General features: G+C 37.2%; 1 protein-coding gene across 1 annotated transcript in view; it reads left to right on the top strand.

The window, feature by feature from the left end:
- LOC139125848 (fibroblast growth factor receptor 3-like) overlaps window positions 1-16,376 on the top strand; it is a 167,205-nt gene extending 150,829 nt beyond the window's left edge. Inside the window, exon 2 of the transcript XR_011550383.1 lies at window positions 16,286-16,376. The gene's annotated coding sequence lies outside the window, so the exon portion shown is untranslated. The remainder of the gene's footprint in view (window positions 1-16,285) is intronic.
- Window positions 16,377-17,434: the final 1,058 nt, after the last annotated feature.

Raw genomic sequence — 17,434 nt, 5'->3', positions numbered from 1 at the left:
AAAAGAAAAAAACCGAAAAACTTCTAGCTGAACTCATAACAAGAGAAAGTAAAATTGTTGATCGAATTGAATATGAACATGATAAGATCAGTGAGGCATGTGAAAGTCTGGCTACGACTAGGTCTCTTCGTGATGTAATTTCCGATCCAGAATTACCACTCAGGCTGAAGCTTACAGAGTTATTTAAACTGGAGCAAACAATGGTTCAGGTCCGCCCAAAGTATATACAAAAGCGAAAGAAATTGTAAAGCATTTTGGCGAATGGTTAAAAACATGGCCGCAAAAAGTGCTGCTGCAATACCAGGTTTAATCGGTTCCCTTGTTAGTTTTCTATTAAAAACAGCAAGATCGGTGGTCGGGTTGTTGGAGAACAGCTATGGATATTTTTAACAGGTTTAACATTAGTCATAATAAATAAAATTATGTATTAATATATGACTAAGTATGTTGGGTGAAAAGAATATTACAAAGTTCTTTCTAAAAATAAAATCCTGTTTGGTTTCTCTGTCGAATTGGAATGGTGCAAACTCAGACAAGTAAATCAACATATTCTTCGGGCAAATCCATGTGTCCGACTCAAGATGATAATCTATATCATAACATATTAGCTTTCATTAAGGAATGTCAAAAGACTAACTTCTTTAAGCGACTAAAATTCATAAACGTATTCCAAGAGGTTGATGATGACTAAAAGTGTCACATCTACAACATTAGGGGAAGGCTGCATTAACTTGCATGGTACCTGAAACCCGAGTCCTTGCCTGAGCAACTCGGGTGACAAACAGAAGACTTTTAATCCCCAAGGTGTGAATGTTCCATTGTTATGTTTATCTAATCCAGCTGGTGCTATTGTTGTGCCATTGTAGGAAAGGCAGGTCTGTGAAATTGATCCTCCAGGGAAATCGGGTATTCCTAAGTGAATGGAGCTTTCCCGTAATGAGAATATGGGGTTCTTCGACTTATTCACGACACAGGTAATCGATTTATCTTTCAGTCAGATGGAAATATTTATGTAAAGATGTGATTTATTTTTTCTTCTGAGTTACTATATACACGAAGTGAAACTTAAGATGTGATTTATTTTCTTTTTAACTGTAATTTTTTCTTCTACGCTACTATATACATCACACGAAAATGGGGTACGATAGATCATTATTACCGAATTTCAGCAACCGAATACCGCAGGGAACGAAGTCAGAAAGAACTCATCATGTGGTTGCTCATAATCCAAGTGAGGCAGATCCAGGCCAGACACTTATCATACGATGTCCAAAGTTAGAAAGCGGAGTAGTACTAGTTCCAGATACTTTCGACCTGGTTTTTGATCTCGAAGTAACGGGACATGAAGATAACCGAGTAGTACAAAATGTTGCAAAAAATATAATCGAGCGTATGGTTCTCACATTTGAGGGTCTGGCACTTTTCAATCTGAATAGATATAACCTTATTGAATGTTATCTCGATCTCTTCAAACATAAAAAGGAGAGAACGAACATGACACTGTACAGAATTGAGATTGACAATCTAAGAAAATTGAGAAGTGGCGCGGCCTATGCAGATGCCGCTGTCATGGATGATAGTTTACTTTTGATACATATAAAACAAAATATGCTATTCGTCTGTCTCATCCCCTAATAACAGGTCATGGAGTTGCATATCCATCAGCGTAAGGAAGTCATATAGAATGGGAAATTACGTTGGCACCCGCCTCCCAATAATTTGTCAGGAATCATGTTGTTACATCCAATTATAAATTAAAAAACATTCAAATGGAATACGAAACAATATCTGATCAAACACTCGCGAGAGAAACTGCTGGTTATTACAACAACGGTAAAAGTTACCTTTACAAACATTAGCATTATTTTAGAACAATCCCATTCAAAGAATCAATCACTGTTATCAATGAAAATATAAATGTACCATGACGTAGCATGAGAGGTATCGTGATACTCTTCAATTAAAATCAGAATCAGTCAGAACTGAACAGTGAACTTTGCTTTAATCCATCCATTGATTCTGTGTCTCTGATGATTCAGGGTATTGCGAACAAAATATACGCTCGGAAGATGTTACCAAGACAATTTTGGACAGAAACAAGACGGTATTTTGCTGAAGATAAAGATTGGTGTGAAATTGATATAGATGAGGTCGATTATTTGAAGAATAAATTCTGTCTGTTTATCGATCTGCGTAGTTTTAAAGATATTGAATTTCATGGAAATGGTTTAAAAGTAATGAACACAAAAGATGGTATACAACTTGAAATAATAAAAATGGATACATCAGTGAAGGGTGTCGACGCTCGCGATGATAATATATTTGCTCATGTTTATGTTATCAGTGATGCAATGGTCTCTGTTGAAAATAGTAGATTAAAGTCTATACTATTTTAGTTAACTCCTGAGTTCAGAAAAAATTCTGCAGAAATTTTCATGAAAACCGTTCCGATAGGTGTAAAATAAGACAAACCTGTGTTATGACATCACAGGCTGCTAAGCAACACTCGAAGCCTATCGGAACGGGAAAGTCCTACTGGAAAGCCCCTGCTGGAAAGGTATTGGGCAACAGTGTTCCATAGGGGAAAATCTAACATAAGTGTTAATGCAACTCCGTAGGAAAATGAGAAACATAGTGAAAAGGACCCAACCAGAAGATATTGATAAAATACATACTTACATTCAGAAGACGAGAATCGCCTTCGGAACGGGCACGGTTCCCCTGTTGCCTTCGGAAGAGTAGACTTTTACTTACATCACAGTCAGAATCTATCTAACAAATGATCTCCCTTCCATCCGATAATAGAATGCTGTTCTGTTAGGGGATTACCCAGTGAGTCATAGCTAGTGCATTGCGCAAGTCTGAGTGACCTATATCTGACTCAGTGGGGAATTCCCTATCAGAACGGCTTACACGCATGCACAATAGGCAAACGCGTAAGCGACTACAGGGAGGGAAGGAAATTCCCCCTCCCTGTAGTTATTTTCGAATAAAATGATGTAAAAAAATTTGTCACAAATAGGAACTATTTCTTACTACTACTGTTAATACTTACATTTCTGAAAGCTAAATACGACTGAGGTCTTTGTTTTTGTCTACATATCAATTTTTCTTTATAATTATGACTGAATTTTACACGCGTTTATCAATGACACAAACTGCAATGCCCGTGTTACAGTTAAAAGTAATAGAAAAGGAAAGCAAATACAAGGGGCAGGCCTGCTCATATTTCGCCGACGTTTCTGCAAATCTTCAATGTGCACCGGACACAGTCGTGAGTATGGCTCGGCTATCAATATTCTCTCGGGACTGTCTCAATCCATTTTTTCTGTGTCGCGGCTATGAGGGAATACAGCTAGTTTTCAATCGGGTTGGAACCAACAACATATGGCACCAGTCGCCTAGCGGAGACGCCACACAGAGAACTGCTCGGCTAAATTTCCACTCCCCCAAAAAAGTTGAGTTAAAAATGCTTGCTCCTGAGCCTGTACCGTTATCGCAATTAAATGCAACACAATAGACCACTGTTTGTGACAGTATTAAAATATGGCTTACAAAGGCTTAGCAAATAGGAAAATATAGTACACAGTACTGAAGATTTCCCATAATTCATCATGATTTGTGCACACGGAAACTCCTCAGTGAAATCTACTGTGTCTCCCATGTGTAGACAAATTCACATATTTATTTTTTTCAATTCTGAAATCATACTTTTGAGGACACCATTCATCTCAATCCCCATTTTAAATGATTAAGAAAAGTATGCTTGATTGAGTGAGTAGATAGCATTTGTGTATAACTTTCCACTGATTATGTAATACTCGCAATCATACCAATCCATAATCCAATGACAGTAGGTCAGAATTCGTAAGACAATAATTGTAAACATAGACACAAAACAGCACAGAACAGACAGTAAATAGACGGTACACAAACAAAGTCATATTCATGAAAGGAAGATATATGGACCTCTGGCCAGAAGACCAAGAAGTGATATCAGGTGTTTCGGAAATAGTAAATGCATCGCGCCCCACATCTGGCTCCATCCATATATCAATCTTCAGCCATAAGAATAAAGTAATGGAAAGTAGGGAGACTAGCTGCACCTGTTTATGAAACAAAAGGATACTGATTTTTTTCCAAACAGAAAGACAAAAGAATTTGCGTGTTAAGTTTCCTCAGAGAATGACCCTTCACTTTGTCACAACTTGCTGCCTAAATGTATGGCGTTTGTAGTACCCACAGAATGTGACTTTCACCATTTTTTTAATGGTTTCTTTGAAATTTAGACTGATATATCCGATGGTACTTTCAATAAATATAATTAATCAAGTATCTAGAGGTTCTATATTATTACTTTCAGGCAGTACTGAAACAGTTATATAAATTTTAATATCGTGTGTGTATATCAAACTGAATTGTGGGTAATTTATTGTACTGTGTAGTACACTCTGCTAGATCGCGACCATGAATAGCAACCATGCCACGTGTGCTTTGCCTAAGTGACGTCGCTAACCACAGGATCCGAAAGAAAGGACGTGGCTGGCATTTTAAATTGCATTTTGTGGGCTGGCTGACACCAAGCGACAATGTCGACAAAAGTGAGTAATTGTTTGAGTCAAAGACAATCTCTTTTATCACAACGAGCATATGTGAGATAGGATAAGCAAAATAATATGGCGTTTGCATACTTTAAAATAATTTATTTTGCAATTTTCCTTGAGATTGCATCTGTAGCAAGAACGTAATGTCGAGTGGCTACGCATTCGCGTTACCTTCTGCACAGACTCGGATTAAGACGGCTGGCCCCGACGCTTGGTTCACATGTCCTGTGTCATCGAGTTCACCTAACGATCTACGTAACACCCTACCACTAGTATTGTGACAGTCTGCTGAAGTTTGTTCCTTCAATTTGCTCTATTCTGATTTTCATATTTACCAATAGACTTGAAGCAAGTCTAGATTAAGACGTGTTCGTAAAGTAAAATCTGACAGACTGGATAAAAGACTTTCAAATTTGGTTCAAATACACTCATAATGTATTCAAAAACATGTAGAGGAATTTTGAAAATGATAAAACGCACCTCCCCGAAGCTCAAAACCTTACCGTTTTTGCCAGCACACCAATGCCGCTCAGCACCAGACGGCAACAAAGAGAACTTTGCCGAACGTATCTTTGCTTAAAAAATTGGTGAAAATCCGCAAACTATAGGAGGGTGCATGGTCGGCACTCTTCAGAGAAGAGAGTCGAGAGCTACCTGAGGCGAGACGTACATGGAGGAGTTAAGTAACTGGTTCACACCTTAAACAATACATGTTGCTAGTCTGTCTTTCTATTCGTCTGTGGTAAAAGGAGTTTGAATTAATAATGGATATCAACAGATATAATTGGTCCTTACAAATTTACTTTGCGTTACTGCGCTCGTCCTACCCTTTATCTCGAACTTGAAACAAAAGACCTCACGCAAACACAAACCGGACTGATAACCACTGAAGAATTCAATCGCGCTGGGATAGAAGTGATAACGTATATACAAAGACAATAATTTGACAAAAGCGCAAAGTATATACGCGAAAACATGAAGATGGCATTGCTAAGACAACAACTCGGAATTTTTACTGACAAAGATGGCATTCTTAGCTGTGGACCTCACCGGCTCACTGATTTCGTGATTATGAACGCAAGCGAACGCACACTTCACTCCAAACTACAGCCAAAGGTCAGCTACATTCGACAACGCGTATGGATCACCAAGATTTGCCAGATCGTGAAAAAATGCTAAAAAAATGCGTCACCTGTCGAAAAAACGATTGGCAAACCTTACCAAATACTGATACAAGCTTTGTTGCAATCGTATCGTGTAAACGATGCGCCTACCATCCCAATTACTGGATTGGATTTCGCCGGTGCGCTATTCGTTCCGGTAAAGAAACGAAGGCCCACATATGTTTGTTAACCTTTGCCGTGACTCGCGCCATTCACCTCTGTATCACCCTATTTGTAACAGTCAACCCTATTTGTAACAAAACATAATTTTCAAAACAACTTTGCCGTGTTTGTTGAAATTCTAATAAAATATGCATATTTGTATGTTTGGGGCAATTTCCTTTTTTTCCTTGTCAAAACTCATTTTTCCGAAACTGCTTTAGAGTTACAAATTGAGTTGATTGTTACAAATAGGGGTGAAGTGTCAACTCTATTTGTAACAATCAACTTATTTGTAACAACCAACCCAATTTGTAACAAAAGTTAACCCAATATAGGTTTAGTAAGATTTCGGTCGGGAAACAAGATTTTTAACATTTTTGACCGAAATTGTTGAAAATTGCCCCAAAACAAACTTTTGGCATGTATCTGCATGACTTGATTATATCTTACGAGTAGGCCTCTTATCCCTAGCAACCTGCACAACGAAATTTAATCTAACGAGCAATCTTAGGAAAAAATGAGTTTCTCAAGGAAAAAAAAGAAAATTGCCCAAACATACAACATGTATATTTCATTAATATTTCATCAAATACGGCTAAGTTATTTTGAAAATTAGGTTTTGTTACAAATTTGTTAAATTTGGTTTCAAATAGGGTTGATTGTTACAAATAGGGTTTACACGTAACTCCTATTTGTAACAATCAACCAAATTTGTAACAAACGTTAACCCAATATAGGTTTAGTAAGATTTTTGTCAGCAACCAAGATTTCTTAAAATTTGTGACCGAAGTTGGTAACAATTGCCCCGAAACAAACTTTTGGCCTGTATCTGCACGACTTAATTATATCTTACGAGTAAGCCTCTTATTTCTAGCAACCTGCACAACAAAATTTAATCTGACGAGCATTTTCGGAAAAAAATAAGTTTCCACAAGGAAAAATAGAATTGCTCGCAAACATATAAATATGTATATATCATCAAGATTTCATCATCAATATGCCGAGGTTTTTTTTTTAAAATTAGGGTTTGTTACATATAGGGTTGATTGTTACAAATAGGGTTGACATGTCACCCCTTTTTGTAACTATCAACCCAATTTGTAACAAAAGCAGTTTCGGAAAAATGAGTTTTGACAAGGAAAAAAAAAGAAATTGCCCCCAAACATACAAATATGCATATTTTATTTATTTTTCAACAAATACGGCAAAGCTGTTTTGAAAATTAAGTTTCGTTACAAATAGGGTTGATTGTTACGAATAGGGGTGACACAACCTCGGACTTGTACCTGATCTATGTACGGGATCATTTCTACTCGCCTTCCGACGATTCGTAGAAAGACGCTCGCTACCCTCGAAAACGCCTCTACTTAGTTATCCACCGTGGATGGAAAACGGAAATTATCCACGCACCAGATATGAAACACTATTTAGCTAATTGACAATGATCATTCATACCTAAACGTGCCCCGTGGTTCGGTTTCTAGGAACGCATGATCGGACTGTTAAGAGATGAAGAAAATACTCATTCCTTACATTCGACGAATAGAACACCATTGTCAAATAGATTGAAACAATGTTAATGACCGACCTCTCATGTAGTTCTACAGGGATTCTAATGACACGGTACCCCTATCATCGTCTCACTTTCTTCAAGGACGGCCATTCACAGACGTGTCACACCCAAAGTACGACGACGACGAACTTTCGGACCCAATTTATGGAAATCGCAGTAATTTGAACAGACAGTATGTACATACAAATACAATTCTGGCGTCGATGGATTTCAGAATATCTACCTGTAATGGAACTACCGAAAATAAAATCAACGTGGTAGACGTTGTTCTACAGTACACAGTGACACTGAACGACGGATGCTTAGCGATTGGCCAGTGTGGAGAAATTAACCTATGGAAAAGATTGCATGATCCGATATACGGAAATCAACACAACGATCGGACTCACTATCGTCCTATTGTGGAACTTTACCCACTCGAAGTGAAGGCAGGCATTTCTTCATTATTACCAAGCGGCAACATTGACACTGACACAATTCTGCCTGACCCGATCAAAGGACAAAGAAGTTCTACATGTGCAGCGGCAGCCATTTTACATTGTAGAATACAAGACCAGAACAACTACGTGAACTCAATATCGGACAATAAAAATTGGACACTGTATACGGACTCTGTATCGCCTTCCTCCTTTCTCCTTTCTGACAATCTTGAACGCTAAGACCATGTGCGGAATGCTTTTGAAAGAACTGTTTACAATACAGGGTGTTACACAATTATTGTTTCAACTGTCCAAAAACATTTCTCGTCTACACTCACAAATTCATTGAAGTACTATTTTGATTATTAACTATACGTCCATATAATTAGATATCACAGCGTCTCTTATTTTCGTCTGTCAGAGATATGTAACTCTGTGCTTGTGTGTGTGTGTGTGTGTCTGTCTGTGTGCATATTCTTGTTTTTCTCACATCATCGTTGGCTAGACTGTTATAAGAATTGATATCTCAATTTACAAAACATAAAACAAAGATGTAATTATGAATCTACTTGTCTATTCTTTCAGATTCACCCAAAATTTATATTGACGATACGAAAGTCTTAGCCGACGTCGGTGAAACTGTTGAGCTTGAGTGCACGGTTGACAGCTTTCCGGCAGCAGTAAAAACATGGCATGACCCTGACAATAACATCATTCCCATTGAAGACAATGGAGACGACACTCTCACGAGTAAAATAACAATCACCATAGAAGATGAGTCTTACTACGGGATATACACATGTCAAGCAGACAATGGCATACCACCAATAGCAAGACACACTATTGAATTGGCTGAACAGGGTATATAATTTATTCTAACATCGATGCTGCACGCACGTTATCTTAGAGCATTACCAAGTAAAGTGTGTTATCGCGTTGATCTGAGTCTCCAGCTAAGAAGAGGTGCCATGTCACATTTTCAAAGCAGCAACCATCCAAATTCTAAAGTCATACAGAGTGGATGTTGCACCTAGTTATCTATCAGTAGGTGCCATTACAGTAACTGTCCCTCTAACACCCGATCTCCTGTTGTTAAATTAACACTCATATATACTGAAAAACTATGTCAACAATCACACTAAGAAACCAATATCTTCACGTCTTAAATAACTGAGTGTCCATTCCTGTAGATTCCTCTTTAATTCCCCTGGTTCCTATTAGTGCAGCTGGTGCTGGTGTGGTTGTAATACTACTCGTTTTACTTGCGATTTTGTGTCTAGGTCGTAGAGTCTGCACATCAAACAGAAGTAAGAAATGCTAAGTTATTAAATGTGCTTTGATTGTTCAGTTAGAGTTTTTATTAGGCAAGATAAAAACCGAATGAACTCACATGTCTGTGTTTTCAATGCCAATTAGGTCACACACGGAATGCATACTACAAGACCTTTACTCAATGGAAGGAATTTAACAGTTAAGACGACAGAAAAAGACAGATTGCCTCTTATCTCGAATGGACACCCAAATCGACACGTTATTTGGATTTACATTTTGTATTTGTACTGTCGCGTACAAAGACGTATCGAATGCAATGTGAAGTCATGTAAAGGGCACATGACATTATATTTCCTGGGGAACAAGCAATGTTCTATAAGTCACGATAGTTCTTAACAAGCCAGAATTAACAAGCACGAGAGCAATCGATGAAGACTTTTCATCGACTAGAATAGGCCAACAAGTCACGTATTTTTGGAAGAAATCATCTGAAACGAAACATATAAAAAACTACGTTTTTTTTGCTTGTATTTTAACGAAATCATTGCATCATATATTTTGGTTTTGTTTCTTGCATTCTTTTCTTCTTTCAGATGATTCAAACTCAAGGTACACGTTATTCTTCTATAATTTATGCAATAAATACTAACAAGTAACATTAAGTCTTTGAAATTGATATAATTGCTTCCCAGGGTAAAATCATCAATGTCTTCGAAAGAAAAAAAAGTATCGGTCGAAGCTAATCTGAGTACATACTTGGAATCAAAGTGGTAGGTAAACCTAAAAAAAATACAATCAACGGAAAAAGACCGGTAGGTGGTTTGTGAAAGAGAAATTTCATCAAAGATCAATTTTGATAAATTTAAATGTTGTCAAAAGAATTTAGTTAAAGCGATCGACTGATGTTGGTCACTCACAGAGGTCTGCACACAACGTTCCATAGCGTAGTCTGTAGTTCGACACGTTTCCCCAAATTAAGATATACAGGACTTCTTGCAGAAACTCTAAAAAGTAGCCGTCCGCAGCAGACCGTAAACAAATAGTGATAGTAAAAAAGGTAAATAAATAGTCGCACCTCAGCACGCGTTCAAATACATCTGGTATTTCTATCGTCGAAAAGTATGATGGCAGCAACGACATGTTTTACGGAATAAATGAACTGAAAATGGTAATTGGGCAGAGAAAACCTTTGTTCAAATCTTATATTTATCGTTTTTAATTTCCTAGCTTACTCGATGATATTATATTTGCGACAATTTGGCGGTGATGCTCTGACTATAGGCAATCATATTTATTTATTTATTTATTTATTTATTTATTTATTTATTCATTCATCAAAGATAAACACAAACACAAGAAATATGTCTACAATGGATAGGGTGACTAAAACAGGTGCAAATTACCTATAAAAAGACAGTCCCCGAAATGGAATGAAATATTAACAAAAAGGAAGAAAAATGTAGACAAGAGGACCAAAAGGTAGTCGGTAAAAGAAATAAAAACAAAATTCAAAAAGCAAAAAAGCTTTATCAATACCAGTGAATTTTTCGACTTTATTCTCTCAGATGATTAGTGATATTTTATCCGATTTTCCTGTATTATGGCCCAACATATTTAAAAAAAAAACGTTCACTGGCATTGCCAAATCTGTACAATAATACAAGTAATTAAGTAATATTTGCTCACAAGACCGATAATAGACTCAAGCAAACTTTGAACACCATAATGCATTCGGCTTTACCTCATACTTTATGATATGCAGAGTTTGCTTTCGTCCATTTTGGCCGGGTACATTATTGCTTAATTATTACATTTTCTTTTTTATTCAATTATATTTTATTCTATTTACGTTTCGATAATGATGCCCTACCAAACTTGAACCGAAACATTCACGGTAGTAATGGAACTGATGGATCGGCTATTGAACCCTACACGGAACTGTACGAAGGTAATAAACTGTATTTTCTGTGAATCAGAATTAACATCGCGCCATTTGTAAGTTGTGACACTATGCAAAAGATATATGAATGCAGACTATTTTTGTTAAACAGAGATGACGTATCTGTATCCTTTGACGAATATCTCGACAGCGGAGGGAGAAGGAGATGCAGCCAGAAGCAATATAACGGATAAGTGTTATCAAACAGAGAATCAAGCAATTGACGATAAAGAAACGGATATCGATCGCGTGTATGAAGAATTGCCTGGAAATTATTCTTATGCAACGGTATGCAACCGAAATATATTTTCATTATCAACCATAAGAATTAATGATATTAGTAATGTTGAAAGTACTTTCAAAGTAATTTAAAATAAATCAGTTATGTTATTTCAGTTGTTTATAAATTTCGCTCATCCCCTCATTACAGTAATGATATTCTTTACCTTATTCAGGACAGAGAACAAAAGTATGCATCGCTAAAGCCACATTTAAAGAGTAAATCGGATTATCTAGAAATAGGAAAGGTACAGCATCTTGAAATATCGCGAGAATTTATCAACCTGCGAGAGGACCTTCATGAGGGTGCATTTGGCAAAGTTGTCAGAGCGGAAGCATGGAACATCGCTGGAAAAGATGGAATCACCATTGTTGCGATAAAAACAATAAAAGGTATGATACTGTCATGATAGAGTTACAAAAACAGTGCATACAAGTATCTTTAATCGGTAGATATTGTAAATATAAAGTCTCCTCTCAAAAGGACAATATTGCCCAATATTACATGCCTTGATGCGAATGCACTGATTTGACTATGAACATCTCGGCAGTTAGTGGGCCATGTGAATGATGTGAAAGACCGGTTTCCGTAATTAACTGGTCCGGTTAGCACTTTGATGTCCAGGTAGACGCTTAACGCTAGATGTATAATATCCATGTGCAAAACAGTGCATAGGTTTGACTTTGAACACCCGGGGAGCTAGTGGGCCGTGTGAATGATGTACTGACCGGTTTTCGTAGTTACCCGGTCTCGTAAAGCCTTCTGACTTTAAGGTAGACGCTTAAAGGTAGGCTTAAATATTCATGAATGCACCGCTATTTGACTGTCGTCAAAAATGGTTAAATTGGTTGAGAATACCCTAACTAAATGCAATATGGCGTTATTGACCGAATAATTTCGTTCATGTGCCAGGAGACAATGATGTGACCTCCTGACGTCGGACAAATTATCACTTGCGTTCGGACACGTAACCCACTATATTCAGGCAATGATATTGCCTATACTATAGTTTGGCATAACAAAGGGTTAGAAAATGTATGGCATTCAGAGTACATTGTTCATAGCGCTAAATATATAGAAAGGCATGCAAAAGGAAATTACTTAGAAGTTCCAGTCGATGAATGCAAGCAAAAGGGTTTAATCCGATGTATGCCAATGTGTGTTATGTTCTTTCTTCCATTAGAAGATGCTGTCGCCAAAGATAAGGAAAGTTTTCTACGAGAAATAGATTTGATGAGGTACATCGGCAACAATGAATATGTTGTGTCTATGCTTGGTTTTAGTAGAGAGTTAGGTAAGAACTGATCAGCCTCAGCTGTAAGATATTGATTGATTGACTGACCGATTCAGCTAGCTAGTCTGTTATTTAGTTATGCACGCATGTATTGTTCTTTTAAGCATTTAATATATATATATATATATATATATATATATATATATATATATATATATATATATATATATATATATATATATATATATATATATATATATATTATACAATATACTTATAAATGTGGTAAGATATTCTTTTCAACCCTACACTTTTGCCATATATCTTGTAATTTGATTTGATGAGATGATTATAACTTTGTTTCGTGTTGATTGCTTATTTTCTCTTCTGATATTTTTTTGGCTAAGAAAATTTGTTTTTATCAAGCTTCATAGCACTGTGGGTGCAATTACAAGCGGCACTTTTTATGACATTTTGCTTTTGTATTTTGCTTTTATCTCTAATTCAATATTCAACCTACTTTTACACCACTACCTTCATTTCAGAACCATACTTCATCATTTTAGAATATATGGAACGGGGAAACCTACAAACCTATCTATGCGAGGTCAGAGGTAGGAAGGGTGCCACCAACACAGATGTAAAATGTAGCAATTTGACAGTTACAAACACTGATCTCTTGAAACATTCTCACCAAATTGCCATTGGAATGGACTTTATTTCGTCGAAGGTAATTAGCAACTTTTTCTGCTAAGAAAATTACGCTCCCTTTTATCATTAAAAGTACAACTTTTTTGCAAGTCGAATTATAATGATATTAGATAGAAAGAAAACCATATATATATATATATATATATATATATATATATATATATATATATATATATATATATATCATTTCTTTATATTTTTGTATCTGTACTAAATTATTTCTTATTTATTTATGCAGTGCATAATACACCGAGATCTGGCAACTCGCAATATTCTGGTGAACGAACTCGGCGTTTGTAAAATCGCAGGCTTCGGACTAGCTAGTGGCGTTGTTGATGAACGTCAATATAGGTACAAAATAAAGGTAATTTAAATTACAGCTGCAAGTAGCAAAGCCAGGGCCTTCGCGATCTTAGTGTACTAAGCAGACAAAGCAGACAAAAGTCATCAGTGAGGACAAGGGTCATCCTTAAAATATTATATATCGCAGAAAACTGTGCTCCAACAGCTTAACGTGCCAATTTTAAATCAGACCCTTGGCGTGGCACAATGATTGATGTAAGGATCAAAGATCAGGGGTCAATATCTGCAATTCAGTCTCATACTGGTCATTATTAAATAGAAACGAGCCATTTCGGACACTTACATAGGCTTGTTGGACATAGACTAGCTTCAAAGGTATAAAGTAGGTCAAAGGTCATAGAAAATTATGAAAAAAATATTATTTTAAAAATCCTCTCGAAACTGACAGGGCCTGTGACCATGAACATTTTCATGTAACTACGTCGCTAATGGGCAACAGACAATACTGATTGTAAACATAATTTTGATTGTAAATTGAATGCTGTTTAGCCCGTTTTTTAAAACTGCGTATTTTAAAGTGTTTAGAGGGTAAATGGTACACAAAAATATTCAGGACAATCTGCCACCTGGTGTTTCGAAGAAGAAATAAAAGTGTCACAAAACACAAGTTTGGTGGTCACGTGACAATACGAAATTTAAAGGATTTTATGCAGTGGCATTTAGTTGGTCAATAAGCCCTGCAAGTTTGAGAAGTTTACGTTTTTGATGAAACTTGAGTTATAGGACGATTAAAAGTATGGAAGAAGAAGATGTAAATGAAATATTCCAGAAAATACAATATGGCCAAACCTGTGTAACGCATTGGCTCCAAGGAATCCTAGCAAGTATAATAAAGGACAAGCCCCTAGAGGCCTAGGTCTCCTGCATACCATTTGAGTCCCAGCACAATGACAGCAAGCGAGGCGTTGACGTTTGTCTTCATAAAGGAGAATAAATCTGCGATTGATACTCAGACTGCCTATTGACCTGAAGAATATTAATGTAAATGCCCATATATATGTTATGCTCTCGCGCATGCATATAACAATTTATTAGTTACATGAAAACGAAAGCACTAATGCAGGAATATTAATTATCATGATTTCAACATATAAATTTTCTTATCTTATGTTTGTAGGGTCAATTACCGATTCGATGGTTAGCTCCCGAAACAATTGATGGAACTGAATTTACAACGAAGAGTGACGTCTGGTCATTTGGTATCTTACTTTGGGAAATTGTTACGTTGGGTATGAGTAGTTTTCATGTTTTCCCATCAATTGAGTAATTCCACAAAGCTCGATATCGTAAGTTTTCGCGCAGAGACCTCAAACTTGCTTTGTAATTATTTATGAGGAGATTGTTTTCTGTTTTTGAAATATTGTCGACTATAAAATGCAGTAGATACAGCGAGTATTACATACAGGCAAAAAGAAGTCAAATTGGACTCTCTGTTGTGCAACGCAACAAAATAAACGCAGCCACTGACGATTTGTTAGAAATAACACCGAACGCTAACGTCATCAAAGGCACACCACCTATCCAATTAATCCAACAAATCAAGCAAAAGATTTTAATTTGTATGCTTATTGTAGCTAAAAGTTACTAACGATGAGTTTGAAGATAAAACCAAAAAGACGATAACCCCTGTATAGGTGGAACCTGAACGGCGCGGTATCACGTCTCCTGTGCACGCACTTTCATATCTACACAAACTTCTCTGGTTAATGGAGGTGGTAGCTTAAGGGAAAGAGCGGACAGCAGCCGAACAAACACCGCAGCGGGCAGCTCAACAAAGATTGCTGCGATCGTATTGCCAGTGTTTTACACCTTATCCTTATTATTCGTTGGCACCTTCATCAATCTACGTCTATTACCAACGTCCAGATGAATGGAACACAACGACTCTCGTTTTCCTCCAGGATTACGAACTTGCTGACATTTTCCGTGTTGAGGGGTCTCAGTCAGAAAAATGTAACAAATTAGCCGGCTATTGAACCACTCTTTTTTGGGAGTGGAGATTTAGCCGACTGGTTCTGTCTCAGGCCTCTCAGCTAGGCGACTGATGCCGTATGTTGTGGGTTCGAATCCGATTGAAAACTATCCGTATTTCCTACCCGTTCTGCATTTCAAATTTAGTTTTGTTTTTTTTTTATCAATAGACCCTATCCGTGTTTAGCGTCAGATGTTTTCCCAGAGACAGAAAACCCTGGCTTCAGTTTCTGTGTTGGATGAAGCTATTGATAACATCTAAATTGAACCTTTTCCTGTTTTTCTCTGTTTAGGACACGGATATTTTTTCTCTTACACAACCATGATAAAATTAACGCCGTGTTGATGAAAAAGTAGAAGTTCACGGTATCGCCAGTAGGCCTCATAGAAAGATTAAATCACATTTGATACATTGTCTGTTTATGTTGACTGTATAGGACGTCAATGGCTGCGTTGTTGCACGGGACAACAGAAAGTCCACTTTAACTTCATTTTGCTGTAATAACCCAACCAATCGTCCGTTCCAAGCAGGGGTGTGCTGTTTATTATTGTTGTTCTGTATATTCATCAAGTGACCGTATGTGCCTTTCTCAGGAAACAAACCATACCCCGATATGTGTGAGTGGGAAGTGACATCTTCACTACAAAAAGGTTATCGAATGCCAAACCCTCTGCATTGCGACAAGGACCTGTAAGTTATCCTTACTATATATGTTTTGCGTGGTATGCCATCATTAGCCTTTGGCATCGTACCTCTATCTAATAAGCATTCCAATAAAATAAATATTTAGAGTTAAGTGATGATTCTATGTAGTTTTATCACAGGGGTTGTCTACATGTCCGTCCCCAAGGGTGGGTAGGTGTTTCGTTGTATCGCTAATAAAGATATATTCTACCAGCCTTTGGTGTTTCGGTCTTAGCTTAGCACTGCCCTTGACAATCTTGCGTATACGTTTTATCAACATGCTGCGTCTATTATCTGATGAGTTTGAGTGCCTAATGCAAAGTAACCAAGGTAAATTACTAATCTGTAGACGCTCTCATCAGATTATCACCGGATTAACTTTGACAAAGTCAACAACGAACGCACCAGCAAGGTATAACTGAAGAAAGGGCTGAAACTCTCAAAAGCCGTGTCCAGAGGTGGTCCGTAAAACTAGTGGACACTTTATATTCATGTATTCAGAAACAAACAGAAGGCAAAACAAACTTGAATATTCATTTGTAAACAAACAGGTCGGAAAGGAGGACCTCCCAGGAATGCGTGGTATGTGTTGAACACACTTTGGTAACGTATCGGAGATGTTTTATACTCTTCCTGCTGGCCCGGCAAAAACCACGTTGGTCGACGTGCCTAACACCGCATCGAACTGAATTAGACTTCACGGGTATATTGAAAAATTCCGTGTCAGTCGAGAACAAGAACGGAAAAGACTTTATTAACTCGACGTTCGAGCTCGCCTTCAACTTGTCCAGTTTATCAACTGCGTTCTTGCAATACGTACACTTTTGTATTAGTCTTCTTTTTCAAATAACAAAGGACATGTTTTACATACGACCGATTGTGTGCTCTGCAGTACAAGCAGTGTTGTGGGTTGGTGACTACGTGCCTGCAGATTTTATACACCGCGGTATTTGCTTTGAATTTTTCAATTGACCCCATGTGCTAAGTTAAAACACAAACAAGAAGGCCGAGTGTTCTCTCTGCAAATCAAGAAGCATTTCGAACACGAACGATTCGGA

This window comes from Ptychodera flava, chromosome 3 (genome assembly GCF_041260155.1).
Source record: "Ptychodera flava strain L36383 chromosome 3, AS_Pfla_20210202, whole genome shotgun sequence".
In the NCBI taxonomy this organism is placed as follows: Eukaryota; Metazoa; Hemichordata; class Enteropneusta; family Ptychoderidae; genus Ptychodera; species Ptychodera flava.
The sequence above is the reverse complement of the archived record's forward strand: the minus strand, read 5'-3'. Positions and strand labels throughout refer to the sequence as shown.